This window comes from Capsicum annuum, chromosome 8 (genome assembly GCF_002878395.1).
Source record: "Capsicum annuum cultivar UCD-10X-F1 chromosome 8, UCD10Xv1.1, whole genome shotgun sequence".
In the NCBI taxonomy this organism is placed as follows: domain Eukaryota; kingdom Viridiplantae; phylum Streptophyta; class Magnoliopsida; order Solanales; family Solanaceae; genus Capsicum; species Capsicum annuum.
Genome location: NC_061118.1, coordinates 115,070,962 through 115,096,826, shown reverse-complemented (window position 1 = coordinate 115,096,826; position 25,865 = coordinate 115,070,962). Strand labels below are relative to the sequence as shown.

The following is a 25,865-nucleotide window of genomic DNA, read 5'->3' as shown; positions in this document are numbered from 1 at the left end:
CAAATATATACTACTTCCATGACTTTAAACAACATAAACTTTGATACCAACTTTTTCAGTCCAAATTACTCATGAAAATTCAAAAACAACTCTAATTTTTATTAATGACCAAACACCACTCGAGCTCATTTGCTTCTTCGTTTGGTCATAAAGTGTTGTTACTTCGGATATATAAAATTTACGTTTTTTGAAATAAAAATTATATATTTGAAAACTATTTTCAAAGACATAAAAGAATTTGTTTGAAAACTATTTTCAAAGAAATAAAAGAATTTCGGTCAAAGAAAAATTTAGCTAAGAAATAAAAGAATTTCGGTCAAAAAAAAAATTTAGCTGACTATCGAAATGTCAGACGAGTTACATAAATTGGACGGATGGAGTAATTTTTCACATGTATATATAAATTTGGGTAAAAAATATTGGATTCAGCTGAACTTGTATTGCATGCAGGATCAATTGTGGCAAATGCTAGTCTTTTCGGTTATGCCAAAGGGACTGCTCGAGGGATGGCACCACACGCCCGTATAGCGAGCTATAAAGTGTATTGGAACGAAACTTGTGCAGGGTCAAATATTCTTGCTGCATTCGATCGTGCTATTATGGATGGTGTTGATGTGTTATCTGTGTCATTGTCTAATAATTCAACAAATTATTACAGTGACGCCATTGCTCTTGGTGCTTTCACTGCTATTAAGAAAGGAATTCTCGTGTCATGTTCAGCTGGCAATGCTGGTCCTTGGGAATCAACAGTTGTGAACACGGCTCCATGGGTCATTACTGTTGGTGCTGCAACTCTTGATAGAGATTTCCCAGCTACTGTTACTCTTGGTAATGGCCAAAAACTTCAAGGCGTGTCATTGTATAGTGGGAAACTAGAAATGAAAAATAAGTTGTTGAGCTTAGTTTACCAACAAGGAGGAAACTTACCTAGCAATTTGTGCTTTTGTAGTTCTCTTGATCCAAACGTGGTTGGTGGAAAAGTAGTGCTATGTGACAGGGGAGCTAATGATAGAGTTGAGAAGGGACTAGCAGTGAAAGAAGCCAATGGGGTAGGGATGATATTAGCCAATACACTGGAGACAGGAGAGGAGTTAGTTGTGGATAGCCACTTATTACCTACGGTGGCTGTTGAGAGGAAGGCGGGTGATGTTATAAAGAGAATATGTGAAAACAAAAAACAATCCGACGGTTATTGTCAGCTTTGGTGGAAGAGTGGTGAAGGTGAAACCATCCCCTATTGTGGTTACATTTAGCTCAAGAGTTCCAAATCCAATCGCTCCCCAGATATTAAAGCCTGATGTTATTGGCCCTGGAGTGAAAATCTTGGCAGCTTGGCCTGAAACTGTAGGACCAACTTCGCTTAATATCGATACACAAAAGACCTCATTCAACATTATGTCTGGAACTTCCATGTCTTGCCCTCATGTTACAGGAGTTTCTGCATTGGTAAAAGTCATACATCCAGATTGGAGTCCAAGCACGATCAAATCAACAATCTGTTACAAGTATGCAATAGAGAGTATACAGAAGAGAAGAAAGCAAGAATTAAGCTGAGCTGACATTTGATTAGTTGAAACTATTAAAATGATAGTTGTAGTTTAAAATTCTGTTTTTACTGTTGTTGGTACTGTAGCTACGTCCCAAAGTGAGTCAAGGCGGTTACAATTACCCAAAGTTAGTTAAGGCGGTTACAACTATCCAATTAAGAGTTTTGGCTATATAAACCATTGTACTGATTGTAATATGAATTGAATAATAAAATTTCTTTGTTCTCTCTCTCAAATTCTCTTCTCATCTTAGCTACATTCTCGGATTTTCCCTGACTAGCGTATCAGTTTTTTGAAGATAATTCCTAAAACTGACCCACAATTGCCGATTAGCAATTGTACATCAATTGGTATCAAAACTATCCTGATCCTTGGCCATAGATGGTTAATCGGATTAAGTTGAATGAAGGTATGGAGGATAAGATCTCACAGATGCAAGAATAGCTTCAGCAACTAATAGAGGGAATGACCAGCATCATGAATAAGAATTCATAAGTTGATAAGGAGATTGGGGAATTGAAGGAAAACTTGGCGAGACTAGCAGTTAATAACCGAGAAAAAGAAGGGGGAAGAGAAGAATTTTCTACTGGAAGAGATTACTCCATGGATTTGCATAATGATTACAGGTCAAGAGACAATCATAATCATGGTAACTTCTTCACTCGATTTTCTAGGTTGGATTTTCCTAAATTCTCTGGCTTAGAATTAAGAACTTGGCTATATAAGGTTGACCAGTTCTTCTCTATGGATGAAATTTCCATTTGAGCAAAGGGTTAAGATAGCTTCTATCCATATGGAAGGAGAAGCTATAGCTTGGCACAGATCGTATATGAGATCAAGGAACTCAACTACAGAGTTGAGTTGGACTGAGTATATGTTGTCCTTGAATGAAAGATTTGGGGAAGGGTTTGAGGATGCTATGGAAGCGCTCAAGAAATTAACTCAAATAGGTAGTGTGTAGGAATATCAGGCTGAATTTGATAGGTTGTTGACATCTGTGAAACTATCAATAGAAAACCAAATTAGTTGTTACTTGGGAGGGTTGACTCCAGAGTTGAATAAGGCTGTAAGGATACAATCACCTAAGACATTAATGCAGGCCTATAAATTGACAAGATTGCAGGATGATGTTTTTAAAGCTCAAGCAAAGTCTTGGGGTTTGAGGAGTATGTAACACTCCGATTGGCTGAACCGGAATGCTACATGGTGCTCATGACCCCGAAGGACCACAAGCTAACCCATGACTGATTATTTGTACCTGTATACTTCAAATCATGATATAATAATACGGAATACATAGAACTGTAAGGCCATAAGGTTCAACTGAATAAAATCATGTGGGTGAAAATACCCAAAACAACTCAATCTGAAAGCTAAGTCTGAACGTAAATCTGAAAGCCTCTAAACTATCTGAATAAGGATTTGAAGGAACATGTCTCCAACTAACTCCATAAAATTGAAGTGAAGAAATAAATAAATGTATCAAATCATATTGTCCACAAATCAATGAGGACTCACTGTGTCTCTGCGACTAGAATGGTACCGCTACTGCTAGGTTAAAGCTCGTGTCTCGAAACCTATGGTGTAATATGAAAGAAAGCACCATAGCGCAAATGCGCCAGTACAACTGGAGTACTAAGTATACGAGGAAGGTAGGATGAACATAAAGGGTTTCATGCATGAACAACACTGACTGACTACTATGAACGTGGGAGTGCAAACACACATATATAGAAACCGGGACCGTGAATACGTGATAGCATGACCTGTAAGCTAATACATGGTTTACTGATAACTATTATGACTGATACTGAAACTGATAACATAGACGACTGTATCTGACAGTCCTGTATATACTAAAATCTAAAGAACGCCCTAAGTTCTTTTATCGAGACTGATACTAAAACTGTGGGAAGTAGTATTTAACCGACATGCCCCATGTATGCTGTTATGGCTAAGCTGGGGTCCAATCTTTGCCCCAACTGGAGGGGTATCAATACTATGCCATGGGTAAGGATATCCTGTAAGTGACCCTTATCTGGCGGGTACTCAATAAAAACGGTGGGAACCCTAAACTGACGGGTTAAGCCACCTCATCAACCCTAATCTGACGGGTTAAGATGTCTTAACCTACGTTGGCTACGTAATTCTAGAACACAAGGATGACTACTAAGAATCACACCCTGAACTGGCGGGTGAGTTCTCATCCTTGGGTTCACTCGGTGCTAACCTCTACTCCCATCTGGAGAGACTGGACATGAATAAATGATTGTGCATGATTTAATCTTAATGAATTTCATTGACTGGCGGAATGTTACTGATATCTGACAACTGACTAAGATCATGAGGTTTTCCTGAGTCACATGACTGACTGAAGTCTATGGAATCATAGCTTGAGTTTGGATATCGTGAAACATGACATGGCTCTAGGCATACAGATATAGTTTTTGGGTACAAGTACCCCCAGGATTCGATAGGAGGAAACTGACACACATGACATGACTTGATCATAAGATTTGAGTCCACAATTCACAATATCATAAGTAAGGCTTTCATAATAAGAATGATTCTCAACAAACTATCACATGATCGGGAATGCACACAACATGTATATACTTGCATGGCTTCAATAACATGGTCATTCCATATCGCAATAATATCATGAGCATCTCGTACAGCTTCTTCAATTCAAGACTATAGCATGGGGATCACGTTGAACATAAACTTAGAACATGGAATAGTCATTTAGGATTTATTATGTCATAAAAGCATGATTTCTATTCCCTTAGGTATTTTCACAAACACCTTACATGCACATCTTGGGCATAGGTGGATTCATCAAGATTACAAATATTCAACCATCAATTTCACATATTTATACATTAAATACCACCATATCCTCACAGTAAACATACAAAGATCCCATCTTAGGCATCATCAAACTCCAACCACATGAACATCAACCACCAACAACATAAACATCATAATACAAAATTTAGAAGATGGTTCTTGAGCTTCATGGATGAAAGGAGTCCATGAATCAACTTACTCATACCTTAGAAGGAAGATTCTTGATGATTGATGGAGGAATTTCCTTGAAATTGGATCTTCAAGCTTAGTTACGCAACCCTAGTTGTTTTTCTCTTTTAGTTCTCTTGGATGATGAGCTTTGAGATGATAATAGGGTTGTAATATGTTTAGAAGCTATATATTTCGTAGGGTTAAGTTTAGGGACGAGTAAGGAGTGTTAAAAGACTTAATTACCCTTAAAATAACTCAGAACGGAGTGTTTTTGGCTCCTGGAACTGACTTAGGCAGCGCCCAAGTGATTGCCTAAGCTAAGTTGGGCGGCGCCTAACCAATCGCCTATGTTTGGTTGGGCGGCACCTAACCAATCGCCTATCCTTACTGTCTCTCACAAAAATAGGCATAATTTTTCACTTGAGTATTGGATTAAGGTGAAATTGGTATCGTTTCTAATTCGATTCTCTACAATTTGGTGGGTCTAAATCAGCCAAAATACCACATTAGCATTTAGTTATACTTGTTCAAAGATGACCCTTGCACAATCGAACACTAAAACTTGATGAATTCAAAAACTCTTAGCTTGTATTACCATAAGTGACTCATATGAACATGATTAATGCATCATAAGCTATCCTATCACTAGGACATTCATTGTAAGTCATGTACTCAATTATGAATCATAGGATAGGAGATTTCATACGTAGGAATACTTATTCACTTCCTAGCTTAGAAACATGAGGGGTATTACAATATCTCCCCCTTGAGAACATTCGTCCTCGGATGAGAATTTACTGAGAAGGGATACAAGATAATAGAACCTGAACTGAACATGAAGAACTGAAACTTGATCTCATGACTGACATGCTAAACATACTGAACTCGTTCATATCTGATGCACGGACAACTGACACATGAATGCATGACTGAGTATGAAACGGTTAATAGGTACCAAGTTTATACTGGAAACATAAACGTGAAACTGAATAGGCTTAAGGAGAACTGTTACCTTGAGCTTGATCTAAATTGGAGGGGAAGAGGTAAGGATACTTGGTACGCATATCTGCTTCTGCTTCCTAAGTATCTCCTTCATGAGACTGATTTCTCCAAAGAACCCTGACTAGAGAGACTTCTTTTTTCCTCAATCTACGAGTCTGATAATCTAAGATTTCAACTGGAATCTCTTCATAAGAGAGGCTGTTCTGAATATTGATGCTCTGAATAGGGACAACAACTATTGGGTCACCTATGCACTTCTTTAGCAAAGAGACATGGAAGACTGGATGGACTGAGGCTAGATCTGAAGGCAACTCAAGCTCATAAGCTACCTTGCCGAAGCAACAAAGAGTTCTGAAAGGACCGACATATCGGGGACTGAGTTTCCCTTTCTTGCCAAACCTCTTCACTCCCTTCATAGGAGATATCTTAAGATAGACATAGTCATTGACCAAGAACTCGAGATCCTTTTTACGAACCTCTGCATAGGACTTCTATCGGCTCTGAGCAGCCTGGAGTCTCTCGCTGATCAACTGAACTTTCTCTAAGGCATTGAATACTAAGTCAGGACCTATGATTGAGGCCTCACTAACTTTGAACCAACCAATCGGAGATCTATATCTCCTACGATAGAGAGCTTCAAATGAAGCCATCTGAATACTAGAATGATAGCTATTGTTGTATGCAAACTCAATCAAAGGCAAGTGGTCATCCCAACTTTCCTTGAAGTCAATTGCACGCGCCCTTAGCATATCTTTAAGTATTTGAATGGTCCTCTCTGCTTGACCATTTGTCTGAGGATGAAATGATATGCTGAGATGGACTTGGGTACCGATACCCTTTTAGAATGCTTTCCAAAAGTGAGAAATGAACTGGGTACCTCTGTCTGAGATGATAGATAGTGGAAAACCGTCTAACTTGACTAAGTTCCTGATATAGAGTTTGGCATAATCCTCGGCGAAATAAGAAGTATGAACAGGAAGGAAATAAGCTAACTTGGTCATTCTATCTATAATGACCCAGACTGAATCATGCTGATGACGAGTTCTAGGCAAACCCGTCACGAAGTCCATGTTAACTTCTTCCCACTTCCAAGTAGGAATGGTGAACTCTTGGATGGAACCACTAGGTTTCTGATGCTCTATCTTAACCTGCTGACATGTAGAGCACTTAGCCACAAACTCTGCAACATCTCTCTTCATCCCACTCCACCAATAGATCTCCCATATGTCACGGTACATCTTAGTGGCCCCTGGATGAATAGAGTATTGTGCACCATGCGCTTCTGCAAGAATTTGCTGCCTCAATTCATCTACACCTGGAATACATAGACGACCCTAACAACGAAGAACGCCATCTCCCCTTGGGAGAAAACCTCGACTTTCTGATTCTGAACTGACTCTTTGAGCTAAACAAGGCTAGGATCCCTGTCTTGTTTCTTTTTCACCTCTGAAACTAGAGATAACTCTGAACTACTATGAATAAATACACCACCCTCTGAAGAATCGACTAAGCGAACGCCTAGTCTGGCAAGCTGATGGATCTCCTGAGCCATCATTTTCTTAATATCCTCAATGTGAGAAATACTATCCATGGAGAGTCGACTGAGAGCGTCGGCCACAACATTGGCCTTGCCTGGATGATAAAGAACACTCATATCGTAATCCTTGAAGAGCTCTAACCACCTTCTCTGGCGAAGATTGAGATCTTTCTGGGAAAAGACATACTGGAGGCTTTTATGGTCTGTGAAGACATCTACATGAACTCCATAGAGATAATGCCTCCAAATCTTCAAGGCAAAAACTACCGCTGCTAACTCAAGATCATGAGTACGATAATTCTTCTCATGTAGCTTTAACTGTTTAGAGGAGTAGGCTATGAACTTACCATGCTGCATGAGGACACAACCTAAACCCACTCTGGATGCATCACAATAGATTATAAAACCGTCTGAACTATCTGGAATAGCTAGAACTAGAGCTGAGGTGAGTTGAGTCTTCAACTCTTGAAAGCTCTTCCCACATGAATCTGACCACTAAAACTTAATCTTCTTCTGATTCAATCTGGACATGGGAGATGCAATAGAAGAAAATCCCTCAAAAAACCTCTGTAATATCCAGCCAAACCCAAGAAACTCCTAATATCTGATGGAGATACAGGTCTGGGCCAGTTTCTTACTACCTCAATTTTCTAAGGATCTACTCTAATGCTATCAACGGAAACAATATGGCCAAGGAATGATATTGATCTTAGCCAAAATTTGCACTTGCTGAACTTAGTGAATAACTGGTGATCCCTGAGATTCTGAAGAACAATCCTGAGATGGTTTGCATGATCACGCTCTGTGCGAGAATAGACCAGAATATCATCTATAAATACTATGACAAACATGTCCAAGTACTGCTTCAACACACGGTTCATCAAATCCATAAAATCTGCAGGGGCATTGGTAAGACCAAATGATATGACTAAAAATTTGAAGTGACCATACCGAGTACGAAAATCTTTCTTTGGAATGTCACATTCTCTAACTCTGAGCTGATGATAGCCTGATCTGAGGTCTATCTTGGAGAAGTAACTGGCACCCTGAAGTTGGTCAAATAGATCATCAATCCTAAGAAGAGGATATCTGTTCTTGATCATGACCTTGTTGAGTTGACGGTAATCAATACACATCTTGAGAGAACTGCTTTTCTTGCGAACGAATAACACTGGCTCACCCCATGGGGAAATGCTGGGTCTGATGAATCCCTTATCTAAGAGATCATTCAACTAATCTTTCAGTTCCTTGAGTTATGCTGGTGCCATTCTGTATGGCGGAATAGAAATAGGTTGAGTATCCAGAAGAAGGTCTATGGCAAAGTCTATTTCCCTTTCGGGAGGAATACCTGGAAGATCTTCAGGAAAGACATCTGAGTATTCATTAACAACAGGGACTATTTTGAGGCTGGGATATTCAGAACTGGAATCTTTAACTTGCACGAGATGATACACACAGCCCTTAGAAATCATTTTTCTTGCCCGAAGATAGGAAACAAGTTGACCCCTGAACGCTGAAATGCTACCCTTCCACTCTAGGATGGGCTCATTCAGGAACTGAAACTGAACTATCCTGTAACTGTTAGGCGGATAACTTATCACTCTCAAGAGAAGTAACACCCATGATGTCAATGACCTTCTGGTCTTGGTCAATGAACTCCTGAGGGTCCTCATCAGACTTAGACCCACGAAAAGATGGAGGGTTCATTCGGGTGAAGTCCCGAACCCTAGCTGCTTTATGATTGGCCACTGGATTAGCCGGAATGACTAGTGGCCGTTCATTCTGTGCAGCCATAGACTGAGCAAGTGTGGTAAATGCGGCTCTAAACTCCACATGGGAAACATGTTTGCCCAAAGGATCTTCGGGTTAAGAAGCTGGCTGGTTTCTTCTCTTTGGGGCCATGGTCTGGAATAAGAGAAGAATGCATTAGACTGAGAGTTTAACTTATGATTATGCTCACTAGCATGACATGAATAATGAAGAAAGGGGACTGTTCCTAAAATATCTTATAGCCTTCCGCACATAAATGTGGCATGCAACACACCCATGTACAAGACTCTACTAGATGCGTCTTTCAGACTTCCTAAGACTATATTGAACCTTAGGCTCTGATACCAAGTTTGTAACACCCCGATTCGCTGAACCGGAATGCTACACGGTGCTTATGACCCCAAGGGACCACAAGCTAACCCATGACTGATATCTGTACCTGTATACTGTAAATCATGATATAATAATGCAAAATACATAGAACTGTAAGGCCATAAGGTTCAACTGAATAAAATCATGTGGTTGAAAATACCCAAAACAACTCAATCTAAAAGCCTCTAAACTATCTGAATAAGGAGTTGAAGGAACATGTGTCCAACTAACTCCGTAAAATTAAACTGAAGAAATAAATAAATGTATCAAATCATATTGTCCTAGAATCAATAAGGACTCACTGTGTCTCTGCGACTGGAATAGTACCGCTACTGCTGGGCTGGAGCTCGTGTCTCGGAACCTATGGTGTAACATGAAAAGAAAGCACCATAGCGCAAATGCGTCAGTACAACTGGAGTACTGAGTATAAGAGGAAGGTAGGCTGAACATAAAGGGTTTCATGCATGAACAACACTGATTGATTAATATGAACGTGGGAGGTGCAAACACACATATATAGAAACTGGGACCGTGAATACATGATAGCATGACTTGTAAGCTAATACATAGTTTACTGATAACTTTCATGACTGACACTGAAACTGATAACATGGACGACTGTATCTGACAGTCCTATATATACTAAAATCTGAAGAACGCCCTGAGTTATTTTATCGAGACTAATACTGAAACTGTGGAAAGTAGTGTTTGACCGACATGCCCCATGTATGCCGTTATGGCTAAGCTGGGGTCCAATCTCTACCCCAACTGGAGGGGTGTCAATACCGTGCCACAGGTAAGGACAACCTATGAGTGACCTTTATCTGGCGAGAACTTAATAAGAACGGTGGGAACCCTAAACTGAAGGGTTAAGCCACCTCATCAACCCTAATCTGATGGGTTAAGATATCTTAACCTACGCTAGCTACGTAATTCTGGAACACAAGGATGACTACTAAGAATCACACCCCGAACTGGTAGGTGAGTTAAAATTCTTGGGTTCACTCGGTGCTAACCTCTACTCCCATCTGGAGGGACTGGACATGAATAACTGACTGTGCATGACTTAATATTAATGAATTCCGTTAACTGGCGGAATGTTACTGATATCTGACAACTGACTAAGATCATGAGGTTTTCCTGAGTCACATGACTGACTGAAGTCTATGGAATCATAGCTTGAGTTTGGATATCGTGAAACATGACATGGCTCTAGGCACACATCTATAGCTTTTGGGTACAAGTACCCCCAGGACTCGATAGGAGGAAACTGATACACATGACATGACTTGATCACAAGATTTGAGTCCACAATTCACAATATCATAAGTAAGGCTTTCATAATAAGAATGATTCTCAACAAACTATCACATGATTGGGAATGCACACAACATGTATATACTTGCATGGCTTCAATAACATGTTCATTACATATCGTAACAATATCATGAGCATCTCGTACAGCTTCTTCAATTCAAGACTATAGCATGGGGATCACGTTGAACATAAACTTAGAACATGGAATAGTCATTTAGGACTTATTATGTCATAAAAGCATGATTTCTATTCCCTTAGGTATTTTCACAAACACCTTACATGCACATATTAGGCATAGGTGGATTCATCAAGATTACAAATATTCAACCACCAGTTTCACATATTTGTACGTTAAATACCACCATATCCTCACAAAAACATACAAAGATCCCATCTTAGGCATCATCAAACTCCAACCACATGAACATCAACCACCAACAACATAAACATCATAATACAAAATTTAGAAGATGGTTCTTGAGCTTCATGGATGAAATGAGTCTATAAATCAACTCACGCATACCTTAGAAGGAAGATTCTTGATGATTGACGGAGGAATTTCCTTGAAATTGGATCTTCAAGCTAGGTTACGCAACCCTAGTTGTGTTTCTCTTTTAGTGCTCTTGGATGATGAGCTTTGAGATGATAACAGGGTTGTAATATGTTTAGAAGCTATATATTTCGTAGGGTTAAGTTTAGGGATGTGTAAGGAGTATTAAAAGACTTAATTACCCTTTAAATAACTCAAAACGGAGTATTTTTAGCACCTGGAACTGATTTAGGTGGCGCCCAAGTGATTACCTAAGCTAAGTTGGGCGGCGCCTAACCAATCGCCTATGTTTGGTTGGGCGGCACCTAACCAATCTCCTATCCTTACTGTATCTCACAAAAATGGGCATAACTTTTTGCTCGGGTATTGGATTAAGGTGAAATTGGTATCGTTGGAAAGCTAATTCAATTCTATTCAATTTGGTGGGTCTAAATCAGCCAAAATACCATATTAACATCAATTTATACTCGTTAAAATATGACCCTTGCACAATCGAACACTAAAACTTGATGGATTCAAAAACTCTTAGCTTATATTACCTTAAGTGACTCATATGAACATGCTTAATGCATCATAAGCTATCCTATCACTAGGATATCCATTGTAAGTCATGTACTCAAGTATGAATCATAGGATAGGAGATTTCATATGTAGGAATACTTATTCACTTCCTAGCTTAGAAACATGCGGGGTATTACAATATCTCCCCCTTGGGAACATTCTTCCTCGAATGAGAATTTACTGAGAAGGGATACAAGACAGAACCTGAACTGAACATGATGAACTGAAACTTGATCTCATGACTGACATGCTAAACATACTGAACTCGTGCGTATCTGATGCACGAACAAATGACACATGAATGCATGACTGAGTATGAAATGGTTAATAGGTACTAAGTTTATACTGGAAACATGAATGTGAAACTGAATAGGCTTAAGGAGAACTGTTACCTTGAGCTTGATCTGAATTTGCGGGGAAGAGGTAAGGATACTTGGTATGCATATCTGCTTCTACTTCCCAAGTAGCTCCCTCATGAGACTGATTTCACCAAAGAACCTTGACTATAGGGACTTCTTTGTTCCTCAATATACGAATTTGATAATCTAAGATTTTGACTGGAATCTATTCATAAAAGAGGCTGCTCTAAATGTTGATGCTCTGAATAGGGACAACAACTATTGGTTTACCTATGCACTTCTTTAGCAGAGAGACATAGAAAACTGGATGGACTGAGGCTAGATCTGAAGGCAACTCAGGCTCATAAGCTACCTTGCCGAAGCGACAAAGAATTCTGAAGGGACCGACATATCGGGGACTGAGTTTCCCTTTCTTGCCGAACCTCTTAACTCCCTTCATGGGTGAGATCTTAAGATAGACATAGTCGTTGACCTCAAACTCGAGATCCTTTTTATGAACATCTTCATAGGACTTTTTTTGGCTCTAAGCAGCCCAGAGTCTCTCTCTGATCAACTAAACTTTCCCTAAGGCGTCGAATACTAAGTCAGGACCTATGATTGAGTCCTCACTAACTTTGAACCAACCAATCAGAGATCTATATCTCCTACCATAGAGAGCTTCAAATGGAGCCATCTGAATACTAGAATGATAGCTATTGTTGTATGCAAACTCAATCAAAGGCATGTAGTCATCCCAACTTCCCTTGAAGTCATTTACACACGCCCTTAACATATCTTCAAGTATCTGAATGGTCCTCTCTGCTTGACCATCTGTCTGAGGATGAAATGATATGCTGAGATGGACTTGGGTACTAAGACCCTTTTAAAACTCTTTCCAAAAGTGAGAAGTGAACTTAGTACCTCTGTCTGAGATGATAGATAGTGGAAAACCGTCTAACCTGACTAACTCCCTGATATAGAGTTTGGCATAATCCTCGGCGGAATAAAAAGTATGAACATGAAGAAAATAAGCTGACTTGGTTATTCTATCTATAATGACCCAGACTGAATCATGCTGATAACGAGTTCTAGGCAAACCCATCACGAAGTCCATGTTAACTTCTTCCCACTTCCAAGTAGGAATGGTGAACTCTTGCATGGAACCACTAGGTTTTTGATGCTCTATCTTAACCAGCTGATATATAGAGCACTTAGCCACAAACTCTGCAATATCTCTCTTCATCCCACTCCACCAATAGATCTCCCGCATATCGTGGTACATTTTAGTGGCCCCTGGATAAATGGAGTATCGCGCACCATGCACTTCTGCAAGAATTCGCTGCCTCAATTCATCTACACCTGGAACACATAGACGACCCTGACAACAAAGAACACCATCTCCCCTTTGGGAGAAAACCTTGACTTTCTAATTCTGAACTGACTCTTTGAGCTTGACAAGGCTAGGATCCCTGTCTTGTTTCTATTTCACCTCAGAAACTAGAGATGACTCTGAATTACTATGAACGCATACACCACCCTCTGAAGAATCGGCTAAGGAATGCCTAGTCTGGTAAGCTAATGGATCTCCTGAGCCATCTTTTTCTTACTATCCTCAATGTGAGAAATACTACCCATAGAGAGTCGACTGCGAGCGTTGGCCACAACATTGGCCTTGCCCGGATGATAAAGAACACTCATGTCGTAATCCTTGAAGAGCTCTAACCACTTTCTCTGGGAAGATTGAGATCTTTCTGGGAAAAGACATACTGGAGGCTTTTATGGTCTGTGAAGACATCTACATGAACTCCATAGAGATAATGCCTCCAAATCTTTAAGGCAAAAACTACCGCTGCTAACTCAAGATTATGAGTAGGATAATTCTTCTCATGTGGCTTTAACTGTCTGGAGGCGTAGGCTATGACCTTACTATGCTGTATGAGGACACAGCCTAAACCCACTCTGGATGCATCATAATAGACTACAAAACCATCTGAACCATCTGGAATAGCTAGAACTGGGCTGAGGTGAGTTGAGTCTTCAACTCTTGAAAGCTCTTCTTGCATGAATCTCACCACTAAAACTTATTCTTCTTCAGAGTCAATCTGGACATGGGAGATGCAATAGAATAAAATCCCTCAATAAACCATTTGTAATAGCCAGCCAAACTGTAATACCCCGGAAAATTTTTTGTTGAAATTTTGTACGTAAACGTGTTGGGTTCTATCTTCTAGAATGAATTATAAATTTTTCCGTGCAGAAAGTCTTAGATTATGACCCACAATTGCATAGAGTATTGAATAAGCTTTCCAACGATATGTGGATCATCCAAAATGAACACCCGAGCGACGAGTTATGAATATTCTGATTGAACCGTGAATAATAATGAACAGTAAAACGTGCAGGAAAAAGTACTGAGGCCTAGCATATTTTTGCTCCAACTTTAAACAATCATAACTCCTTGTACATAATGATCTGGGTGATCTACTATATATTAATAGAAAGCTCTGTGAGTCCTATTTCCAATGAAATTGGTTTCATCCAATTTGTCTATCGGAGCAAAAAGTTATGGTCGATCTACTTCAGCCTACCAAAAGTAAATTTTTGGGTCAACTTCTAACGATCATAACTTCTCATACACAATGATCTGGGTGAGACACTATATATCAATGAAAATATATAAGAGTCCTCTTTCTAATGAAATTAGTTTCATCCAATTTCGATATCGGAGTAAAATGTTATGGTTGATCTACTTCAGACTATCAAAACAGTCCACCAAAGGACAGATTCGAGAATTATTTTATTTTTAGGGGCGTTTTAGTCATTTTCCCTCACCTAAAATCCATCCAAACCCTATATTAAAGCCTATTAGAAGCATTATATGTTATATTTCATCAAATTCCCTCAAAAAGAAAACCCTAAGCTCCTACATCCAACTTCAAGAACCTCCAAAGTTCACCATTAATTCTGCAAATTTATTCAAGATTCCAAGTTCCTAGTTCAAGAACCTCCAAAGTTCACCATTAATTCTGTAAATTTATTCAAGATTCTAAGTTCCTAGTTTAAGAACTCCAAGAACTATCATTCAAAATCACGATTAACATCTCAAAAATGAGTATCAATTTAAAGTTCATCATTCAAGGTATGTGGGGGTTTTCAACAAAAACTCTCTTTCGTTCTTGTGCCCAAAAGTAATTTTCTTTACAAAGGCATAATTTTTATTTGATTTTTTACGAATTTGAAGCATGAACCCATATCTTATGATGATTATTATGAAATCTTGATGTTTATGATTTTGAAAGATGAATTTACATGTGTGGAGATATAAAGCATGAATCTTGAATGATATTCATCATGATTTTGATATTTGGGTCATAAATCCCCATTGAAAATTGTGTTTTTTTAGAAAGTGTGTGTTATAAGCATGTTAATGTTGAATATTTGAGGTATTTTGAATGATTTGACCTTTTGGTCTTAATGGAGTTGTTTTGAACTCGAGTATGAAAGAAATCCACAACGTGGTTGATTTTGATAGATGGGAAGCATGATGGCTCCCGATGTATATTTATATATTACTGAAATTATTTTGTTGTGGATTATCTTTAAAATGATCTGAGCTAAGTCCGGGAGAAATCTTTAGCACCGAGTGGGAGGTATAAAGCGACCTTACTTCCCTAGAACTACGTGCCCCCGTAGGAGTAAGCCTGAGGCTGATTTATATAGTGATCACTAGTTTGTGTGGATTTGATATCGATAGTCTTACTCCGATGGCAAGGATAGGACGGCTCTCCCCAACGTGAATTGTACGTTGGACTGCATGTAGCTCACATGGTTATTTCGGTTATAGGATCTCCCAGTGTGTGTATTTCCTTGTGTCTATGGTGAATGGTGAAGTGATTTGAAAGTGGAATTGTGAAAGTTATTTTTTCGAAAGATTTAAATGATATTTACATTATGAGAATTGATATTCTTGATGAACTGAAAGTGATTGACAAATTATATGATGACTCACATGTGTTATTGTACTTATTTCATTCTCTCATGATTATGATGATTTTCTTCAGGCTATGTGAGTCTTTCATACATCCTGCATATTTGTTATAAATATTTATGATGATGATGTTTATAAAACTACATACACCCCCATATACTCGATTCCTTTCCATGGTACTGACCCACATCTTTGGATGTGGGTTGTATTTTCTTAGAATGTAGGTTCAGGTGCTCAGTTCTAGGTTCAACAGTGATTCTTTGAGCACGCTGTTCTACATCCTCTATTGTGGTGAGTCCTCATGTTTCGAGGACATGATGTCTGATGTTGGTTTCACAGAATTGTTTACATTTGATAATTGAGTATGAGTTAGTTGGGGCATGTCTCAATGGCTCACTGGTTTTATTGATTTTCTTAGAGGCTTGTCACACTAGTATAGATGTTGGGAGTTGACTAATAAGTCATATTTTGTTATGTTTCTAAAATTCTTTTATTCTTGGATGATGATTACTCTATTGATATTTAAGGGTTATTTATGAAAACCCCGTTGATTTGTGTTGAACTGAATGAAAATGGCTCAAAGGGTTAGCTTGGGGCTACTCGTAGCCTCAAGCACTGTGTGACGCTCCAGGACCCATTTTTTCGGGGCGTTACAAAAACCCAAGAAACTCCTAATATTTGATGGAGATATAGGTCTGGGCTAGTTTCTTACTGCCTCGGTTTTCTGAGGATCTACTCTAATGCCATCACCGGAAACAATATGGCCAAGGAATGCTACTGATCTTAGCCAAAATTCACACTTGCTGAACTTAGCGAATAACTGGTGATCCCTGAGAGTCTGAAAAACAATCCTGAGATGGTCTGCATGATCACGCTCTGTGTGAGAATAGACCAGAATACCATCTATAAAGACTATGACAAACATGTCCAAGTACTGCTTGAACACACAGTTCATCAAATCCATAAAAGCTGTAGGGGCATTGGTAAAACCAAATGACATGACTAAAAATTCGAAGTGACCATACCGAGTACGGAAAGCAGTCTTTGGAATGTCACATTCTCTAACTCTGAGCTGATGATAGCCTGATCTGAGGTCTATCTTGGAGAAGTAACTGGCACCCTGAAGTTAATCACAAAATTTGAGTCTACAATTCACAATATCATAAGTAAGGCTTTTATAATAAGAATGATTCTCAACAAACTATCACATGATCGGGAATGCACACAACATGTATATACTTGCATGGCTTCAATAACATGGTCATTCCATATCGCAACAATATCATGAGCATCTCGTACAGCTTCTTCAATTCAAGACTATAGCATGGGGATCACATTGAACATAAACTTAGAATATGGAATAGTCATTTAGGACATTATGTCATAAAAACATGATTTCTATTCCCTTAGGTATTTTCACAAACACCTTACATGCACATATTAGGCATAGGTGGATTCATCAAGATTATAAATATTCAACCACTAATTTCACATATTTATACGTTAAATACCACCATATCCTCACAATAAACATATAAAGATCCCATCTTAGGCATCATCAAACTCCAACAACATGAACATCAACCACTAACAACATAAACATCATAATACAAAATTTAGAAGATGGTTCTTGAGCTCCATGGATGAAATGAGTCCATGAATCAACTCACGCATACCTTAGAAGGAAGATTCTTGATGATTGACGGAGGAATTTCCTTGAAATCGGATCTTCAAGCATAGTTACGCAACCCTAGTTGTTTTTCTCTTTTAGTGCCCTTGGATGATGAGCTTTGAGATGATAATAAGGTTGTAATATGTTTAGAAGCTATATATTTTGTAGGGTTAAGTTTAGGGACGTGTAAGGAGTGTTAAAAGACTTAATTACCCTTAAAATAACTCAAAACGGAGTGTTTTTAGCACCTCGAACTGACTTAGGTGGCGCCCAAGTGATTGCCTAAGCTAGGTTGGGCAGAGCCTAACCAATCGCCTATGTTTGGTTGGGCAGTGCCTAACAAATCGCCTATCCTTACTGTTTCTCACAAAAATGGGCATAACTTTTCGCTCAGGTATTGAATTAAGGCAAAATTGGTATCGTTGGAAAGCTAATTCGATTCTTTACAATTTGGTGGGTATAATTCAGCTAAAATACCACATTAACATTGATTTATACTCATTCAAAGATGACCCTTGCACAATCAAACACTAAAACTTAATGGATTCAAAAACTCTTAGCTTGTATTACCTTAAGTGACTCATATGAACATGCCTAATGCATCATAAGCTATTCTATCACTAGGACATTAATTGTAAGCCATGTACTCAAGTATGAATCATAGGATAGGAGATTTCATACGTAGGAATACTTATTCACTTCCTAGCTTAGAAACATGCAGGGTATTACAGAGTAGAGGAAGAGTGCAAGGACCCCTATTACCTACTCCCCCATTTTCTAAACCACCTATGCCAAATTATGCAGTTAAAAAGAGTAGTGATGTTCAACCAATTAGATATCCAAGGTTTAATGGAAATAATACTGGAAGAAGACTAACTTTTGCAGAAATGGATGCGAAGAGGGCAAAAGGGTTGTACTTCTTTTGTGATGAAAAATATGTTATGGGACATAAGTGTGAAACCAAGAAACAAATTTATTTGATTGATGCAGTGGAAGATGATCAGCTACAAGAAGTTGAATCTGATGAAGCAGGATAAGAAATTGTACTAGAACCTGAAGAGTTGATGACCATTTCCTTACAAGCCTATACTGGTATCTCTAGATATCAAACAATTAGGGTGACAGGTTATCATGAGAAGATGCCCTTGTAGGTTCTTATAGACACTGGGAGTACACATAACTTTATAGATTAGGAGGTTGCAAAAAGGCTGGGATGTCAAGATAATAACATAGAGAAGTAACCTATAGGTGTAGCTGATGGGAGAAAAGTAACCACAGTATCAATTTACAAAAATCTGCAATGGTTATTACAAGGCACTACTTTTCCTTCAGATTTCTTGCTACTTCCTTTAGGTAATGTGGATATTGTTTTGGGTGTCGAGTGGTTAAGCACCTTGGGAAGAATAATATTTGATTTCAGCAGCAGAACTATTGAGTTCAGGTACCAAGGCAAGAAACATGTCCTGAGAGGAGCAACCAATAAGTTGAAGACTACTAAGAGTAAGACTTTAATCAAGAAGTGTGCAGTTGAGAATCAGCTTTACATGTTATCCTTAATGCCTACTGATTATGCAAAAGACCTTTGCTACAACATTCAAATGGATCAAGGTAATGAAACTCCCTTGATTTTAACTAGTTTACTTGATGAGTTTGCTAGCATCTTTGAAATGCCAACAACCTTGCCACCTCATAGAGGACCTTTTGATCACAGAATTTCTCTGTTTGATTCAGAAAATCCAGTCAGTAAAAGACCTTATAGGTACCCTGGGATTAAGAAGGATATTATTGAGAAATTGGTTCAAAAAATGTTGGATCAAGGTATGATACAACATAGTACTAGTCCATATGCTTCACCGGTGGTCTTGGTGGGAAAAAAAGATGGTAAATGGAGGTTATGTGTAGATTATAGAGAATTAAACCAAATCACTATAAAGGACAAGTTTCTAATTCCAATTATAGACAACCTCTTGGATGAATTGGGAGGTGCACAGGTGTTTTTAAAAATAGACCTCAGAGCTGGATACCACCAGTTGAGGATGTTTGAAGGAGATACACATAAAATAACATTTAAAACTCATGAAGTCCATTACGAGTTTTTAGTTATGCCTTTTGGCTTAACTATTGCCCTATCATCATTCCAAAGCCTTATGAATTTAGTATTTGAACCACTCTTGAGGAAGTCGGTCCTGGTATTTTTTTATGATATATTGATTTATAGTAGAAGCTGGAATGAGCATGTTGATCATGTGAGGGTAGTGTTTGAGTTGATGCACCAGTTCCAACTATTTGCTAAGATGTCCAAGTTTTCTTTTGGAGTTAAGGAGGTGGAATATCTTGGTCATTTCATAAGTGGATAAGGTGTTGCTACTGATCCTAAAAAGATCACTGCAATTCAATATTAGCCTACTTCTACTAACCTCAAACAGTTGAGAGGGTTCTTGGGATTAGCTAGCTATTACAAAAGATTTACTAAGGGATTTGGTGCCATTTGTAGACCCTTACATGATCTTTTAAAGAAGGATAGGTTCAGCTGGTCAGTTCAAGCTACTGAAGCATTTGATCAACTAAAGAAAGCCTTAATAACAACTCCAGTCTTAGCCATGCCTGATTATACTAAGACATTTTTAGTAGAAAATGATGCTAGTAGGAAAGGCATTGAGGTTGTATTAATTTAGGAAGGACATCCTCTTTCTTTTATCAGTAAGTCCTTAGCCCCTAAACACCAGGTCATGTGTGTTTACAATAGGGAATTGCTTGCACTTATTTTTGCTATTACAAAGAGGTCACATTATTTACTTGGAAGGACCTTTGTTGTCAAAACTGATCAAAAGGCCTTGAAATATCTTGTGGAACAAAATATTCATACTGATTTCTAGGTAGCCGACATCACTAAATTGATGTCTTTTGATTTCACTATTGAGTACAAAAAAGGGGCTGAGAACAAGGCTGCTGATACATTATCAAGAAAACCTAAGACTGAGCTCTTAGCTATTTCATTATGACACATGATGAAGCCTTATATGCAAGAATTCAAGATTCTTGGCAAGCTTGTACCACATTGCAAGAAGTGATCCATAGGTAGCAGATTCATTTCTTCAAATCTTTTACATGGCTTAATGATCAGTTAAGGTGGAAAGGAAGATTAGTTATAGGCAAGGATTTACAATTAAGAAAGAATATCATTACATTGTGGCATGCTACACCTCAAGGTTGGCATTCAGGGATGGATGCAACAACTAAGAGGTTGCAGGCATTGTTCTATTGGAAATCTCTAAATTCTGATGTTAGAGATTTCATCAATAAGTGTGACACTTACCAGAGGAATAAGTATGATGCTTCTGCTTATCCAGGGTTGTTACAACCTTTACCTGTACCTGATGGAGTCTGAACTGATGTATGCATGGATTTTATTGATGGCTTACCTAAGGTACAAGGTAAAGAGGTGATCTTAGTGGTGGTTGATAGACTAAGCAAGTCTGCTCATTTCATCAGTCTTCAATATCTATATACTGCTCAAAATGTTGCTTAATGTTTCATGGATCGTATTTTCAAGTTACACGGACTACCTTCTACCCTGACAAGTGACAGAGACCCCATTTTTTTAATTGTTTAGAGTCAAAGTACAATATTCTACTGCATACCATCTACAGACTGATGGACAAATTGAGGTTTTGAATAGGACATTAGAGACCTATTTGAGGTGTTTCTGCTCAGATAAGTCTAAAGAGTGGGTGTATTATTTGCCTCTTACTGAATGGTGGTACAATACCACCTATCATACCACTCTTAAATGCACTCCATATGAAGTACTCTATGGCCAAAAACCTCTCATTCACCTCCCTTACTTAGCTGGAGAATCCAGTTCTGATATGGTTGATAGGTTACTGATTACAAGGGAAACAGTTATTCGACTCTTAAAGTTTCATATCCTTAGAGCTCAACAGAGGATAAAGGATCTGACAGACAAGCATAGGTCTGATAGGAGTTTTAAGGTAGGAGATTGGGTGTACTTGAAAATTTAGCCTTACAAACAGATTTCAGTAGCTATCAGGCCCTTTAACAAACTGGATGCTATTACTGCCTAGTGATGTACTCATTCATCCTACATTCCATGTTTCTCAGCTAAAAAAATGTCATGAAGTCCCTTGCAGCATTTCACATTCTCCAGTTATTCAATTGTCAAGTCCTTACTGTCCTACCCCTGAGAGAGTTCTAGACAAAAGATTGGTTAAAAAGGGTAACAAAGCGGTGGAACAATTGCTTATTAAGTGGAGCAACTTGGATGAAGATCAGGCAACTAGGGAATTCTATTCTAAGTTTTAATTGAGATTTCCCTCTTTTAATCCTTGAGGTCAAGGATCTGCTGAAGGAAGGGGTATTGTTACAAGTATGCAATAAAGAGTATAAAGAAGAGAAGAAAGCAAGAATTAAGCTGAGCTAACATTTGATTAGTTGAAATTGTTAAAATGATAGTTGTAGTTTAAAATTCTATTTTTACTGTAGCTGTTACTGTAGCTACGTCCCAAAGTTAGTTAAGGCGGTTACAACTACCCAAAGTTAGTTAAGGCGGTTACAACTATCCAATTAAGAGTTTTAGCTATATAAACCATTGTACTAATTGTAATATGAATTGAATAATAACATTTCTCTGTTCTCTCTCTCAAATTCTCTTCTTACCTTAGCTACGTTCTCGGATTTTCCCTGACTAGCATATCAGTTTTTCAAAGATAATTCCTAAAACTGACCCATAATTGCCACTCGATTAGCAATTGTGCATCACATTCATGAAGTTACGTTCACTCAAGATAACACCAACTCCTCATTTCGTAATTCTCTGCTAGACGGTACATTTTCCAATCCGTTAGCTCATGGATCAGGCCATGTGAATCCTCAAAAAGCACTCTCCCCTAGACTCGTATACAATGTTAGGATTCGGGATCATATCAAGTTCTTGTGCTCTTTGAACTACTCTATGGATGAAATACAATCAATTGTAAAAAGACTCAATTTCACTGGCGCAAATAAGTTTGCGGATGCTGGGCAAATCAACTACGTCCCTTCATTCTCTGTCTTGTTTGGGATAAATACAAAGAGGGTTTTTCATTACACACGAGAAGTGACCAATGTTGGAGCTGCAGGGTCAGTATATGAAGTACCCATCGATGCTCCTTCATCTGTTACAGTAATAGTGAAGCCATAAAAACTTGTATTCAAGAAAGTAGGAGAGAAGCTACATTACACAGTGACATTTGTGTGTAAGAAAGATGTTAAACCAGGAAATACATTTGGTTGGATTTCTTGGAACAATGCTAAACATGAAGTGAGGAGTCCAGTTGCATATTCCTGGATGACACACCTCAATTAGATTGGGAACATCAAGATTTGCAGAGTAGGGTGTTCTTCCTATTAACTGTACAACTACTACAAGGATGTATGCCAAAAATATCTCTGTTTAATTGAAATGAAATCTACTAACTTTATCACAGCTAGGTTTGAAAAAAAGGGGTCCATACTTTTCAATGATTGTTCAGTGCAAATAGAGTGAAAAGAATTTATTAATTATATATAAAGTTATAAACTATTGAATTTTCTTGATACAAGGAAAGCGTGACACCTAGCTTATGATAAGAGTTTATGTCGGCAAAATATAAGAGAAATGTTGAATATACAAGTAAGCCGCTTTACACCGTAGTAACAGGATTTTAAAGTTGTGGGGTCTATGCCAGATGGGACAATATCATATTTAATTACTATTGTTTTGTTTTAGTTCTATGCTTATTAAATTTTTTTAAAAATAAATATATGGGATAAGACATCTCTACGTAACTCGTCTGTTGCCTTTTCAATTCCATCCATCTATAAAATCTATAATTGCATATTTCTCCATTAAACACAATCTTCAACACCAAAACACACAAAAAAAAATCTTCCTGAATTCCACTATCGAGCTATTGAATTTAAGCTTCTAATTGCTTCATCCATCCATTATCTCATTAATTTTATTTTATAATTCTGTCTCAACTTTGCAACATATATATGCACCAAGTTTATGAGGAAAATTTAGCTGGTATAGTACGACATGGATGTTCGACTTTCACTGGGTTAGGAGATTGTATATGTAAAAATATTAAAGTAGATTTTTTGGAATCATAGACTTCTAGTTAAGTCTCTGGAATAGACTAGTGAAATTTCTAGGATAATTATGTTGAAGAAATATTTAGGTAATTCTAGTTAGAGAATAGTGTAGTCTATCTGATATTTATATTTAGGGAAGATCTAGAGGGTGCTAGATATTTGAAGGAGATATTTGTATAAGAACACTCTAGATTTGTAGTAACTAGAATCATCCTTACATAAGTATAAATAAGAAATAATATTAGACATTTGTAATCATCTAGAAAAAAAGAAAACAAAGCAAAAAAGTTTCAGCTTTTCCCTTCCCTGCAGTTTCTTTTGTAGCAATTTACAGCTGCAATTTCCCTATATTTTTCTCCTTGTAGCTTTACTCTCCCTGTTTTCTTTGTTTTTGAAAGGTATCAGAGCCCATTTCTTATGGGATTTAAATCTATTTTTTTTTGTTAATTGGCTTATCTTATTTTTAGCTCCTTTTTCTTAGATTTATTTGCTGAAAAAACATGGTACCAGAAAATCAACCAACAACAGGTCCTCCAATTTTCTCGGGGGAGAATTACCATATTTAGACCATTAAAATGAAGGCGTATTTGAAGGCTCTCAACTTGTGGGATGCTGTTGAGAGAGGAGAACCTGTTGTCCAGCCATTGAGAAACAACCCAACTCTCAATGATACCAAAAAGTATGATGAGTTGGTGACTAGATCTCTAAGAGCTCTCACTTGCATACATTCAAGCCTTACGGAAGTGATGTTTACAAGGATTATGGCTTGTGAGACAGCCAAACAAACCTGGGATAAGCTAAAGGGGGAGTTTGAAGGCAACAACAGAGTTAAGTCTGTTAAGTTCTTAGCTTTGAAGAGGGAGTTTGATCTCTTGAAGATGAATGATTTGGATAGTGTGAAAGAATACTCTTCCAAGCTGATGGGTGTTGTGAACCAAATAAGGATACTTGGTGAAAACTTTTCAGATCAGAAGGTTGTAGAGAAGATCATGGTCAGCCTTCCGGACAAGTTTGAATAAAAAATCACAGCTATTGAAGAGTCTTATGACCTGACTATTCTTTCAATAGCTAAGCTGGTCTCCAAATTACAAATCCAAGAGCAATGGATAACCATGAGAAGCAAAGGGACAGTCGAAGATGTCTTTCTAGTAAGGCATAAATTCAAGCAACAAAAGAAAGGCAAAAAAGTCTCTTTAGACCACTCTAGAGAGGTAAAATCTGGTGGATACCAAGGTGATTCGTCGAGAATAAGAAAATTTTCACCTTGTAGTATTTGAAAGAAGATAAACCACTTGGAGAAGAATTGTTAGCAGAAGTCCAAGAGATCTTCTATTCAATGCAAATACTGCAAGAAGTATGGGCACATTGAGAAGTATTGTAGGCAAAAGCAAACTCAAAGTGGTCATGTAACGCCCCAAATATGATACCCGGAATTCTGCACGATGCTTATGACCCCGAAGGACCACAAGCTACCCCATAATTGATATCTGTACCTGTATACTGTATAATATTCTGAATAATGCAAAAACATGAACTGAAAGGCCATAGGGTTCAGATAGCTGAAGTAAAACATAACATCTAAATGGGGTATGAAATACCCAAAACAACTAAAATAACTGTCTGAACATAATAGTCTGGAAAGCCTCTAACTGACGGAACTGTCTGAGTAAGGAGCTGATGGGACATGTCTCCAACAAACTCCAACTAATAAACTAATTACTGAGATAATAAAATGATGATCATGTTCTCAAAAGATGAGGACTCACTCTAACTCTGACAGTTGAGACTGAAATCTACTGTTACTCTGGAGCTCATGTCTCTGAACCTATGGTACAAGACAACATAGCGCAAATGCATCAATACTTTAAATATACTGGTATGCATGTGAGGTAAGCTGAATGCATGGGATTCATATGCATGAACAATACTGGCTAACTGACTAATATGAACGTGAGAATACATATTTGTATACATAGTAACTATATCTGAAATCGTGATAAAATGAGTATGCTGATGACTAACATGACTAATGACTGAATTATGATAACTGATAAC

General features: G+C 38.0%; 1 pseudogene; it reads left to right on the top strand.

Annotated features, from left to right (window-relative positions):
- The first annotated feature begins 345 nt into the window (after positions 1–345).
- LOC107879193 lies at positions 346–23,040 on the top strand (annotated as a pseudogene).
- Positions 23,041–25,865: the final 2,825 nt, after the last annotated feature.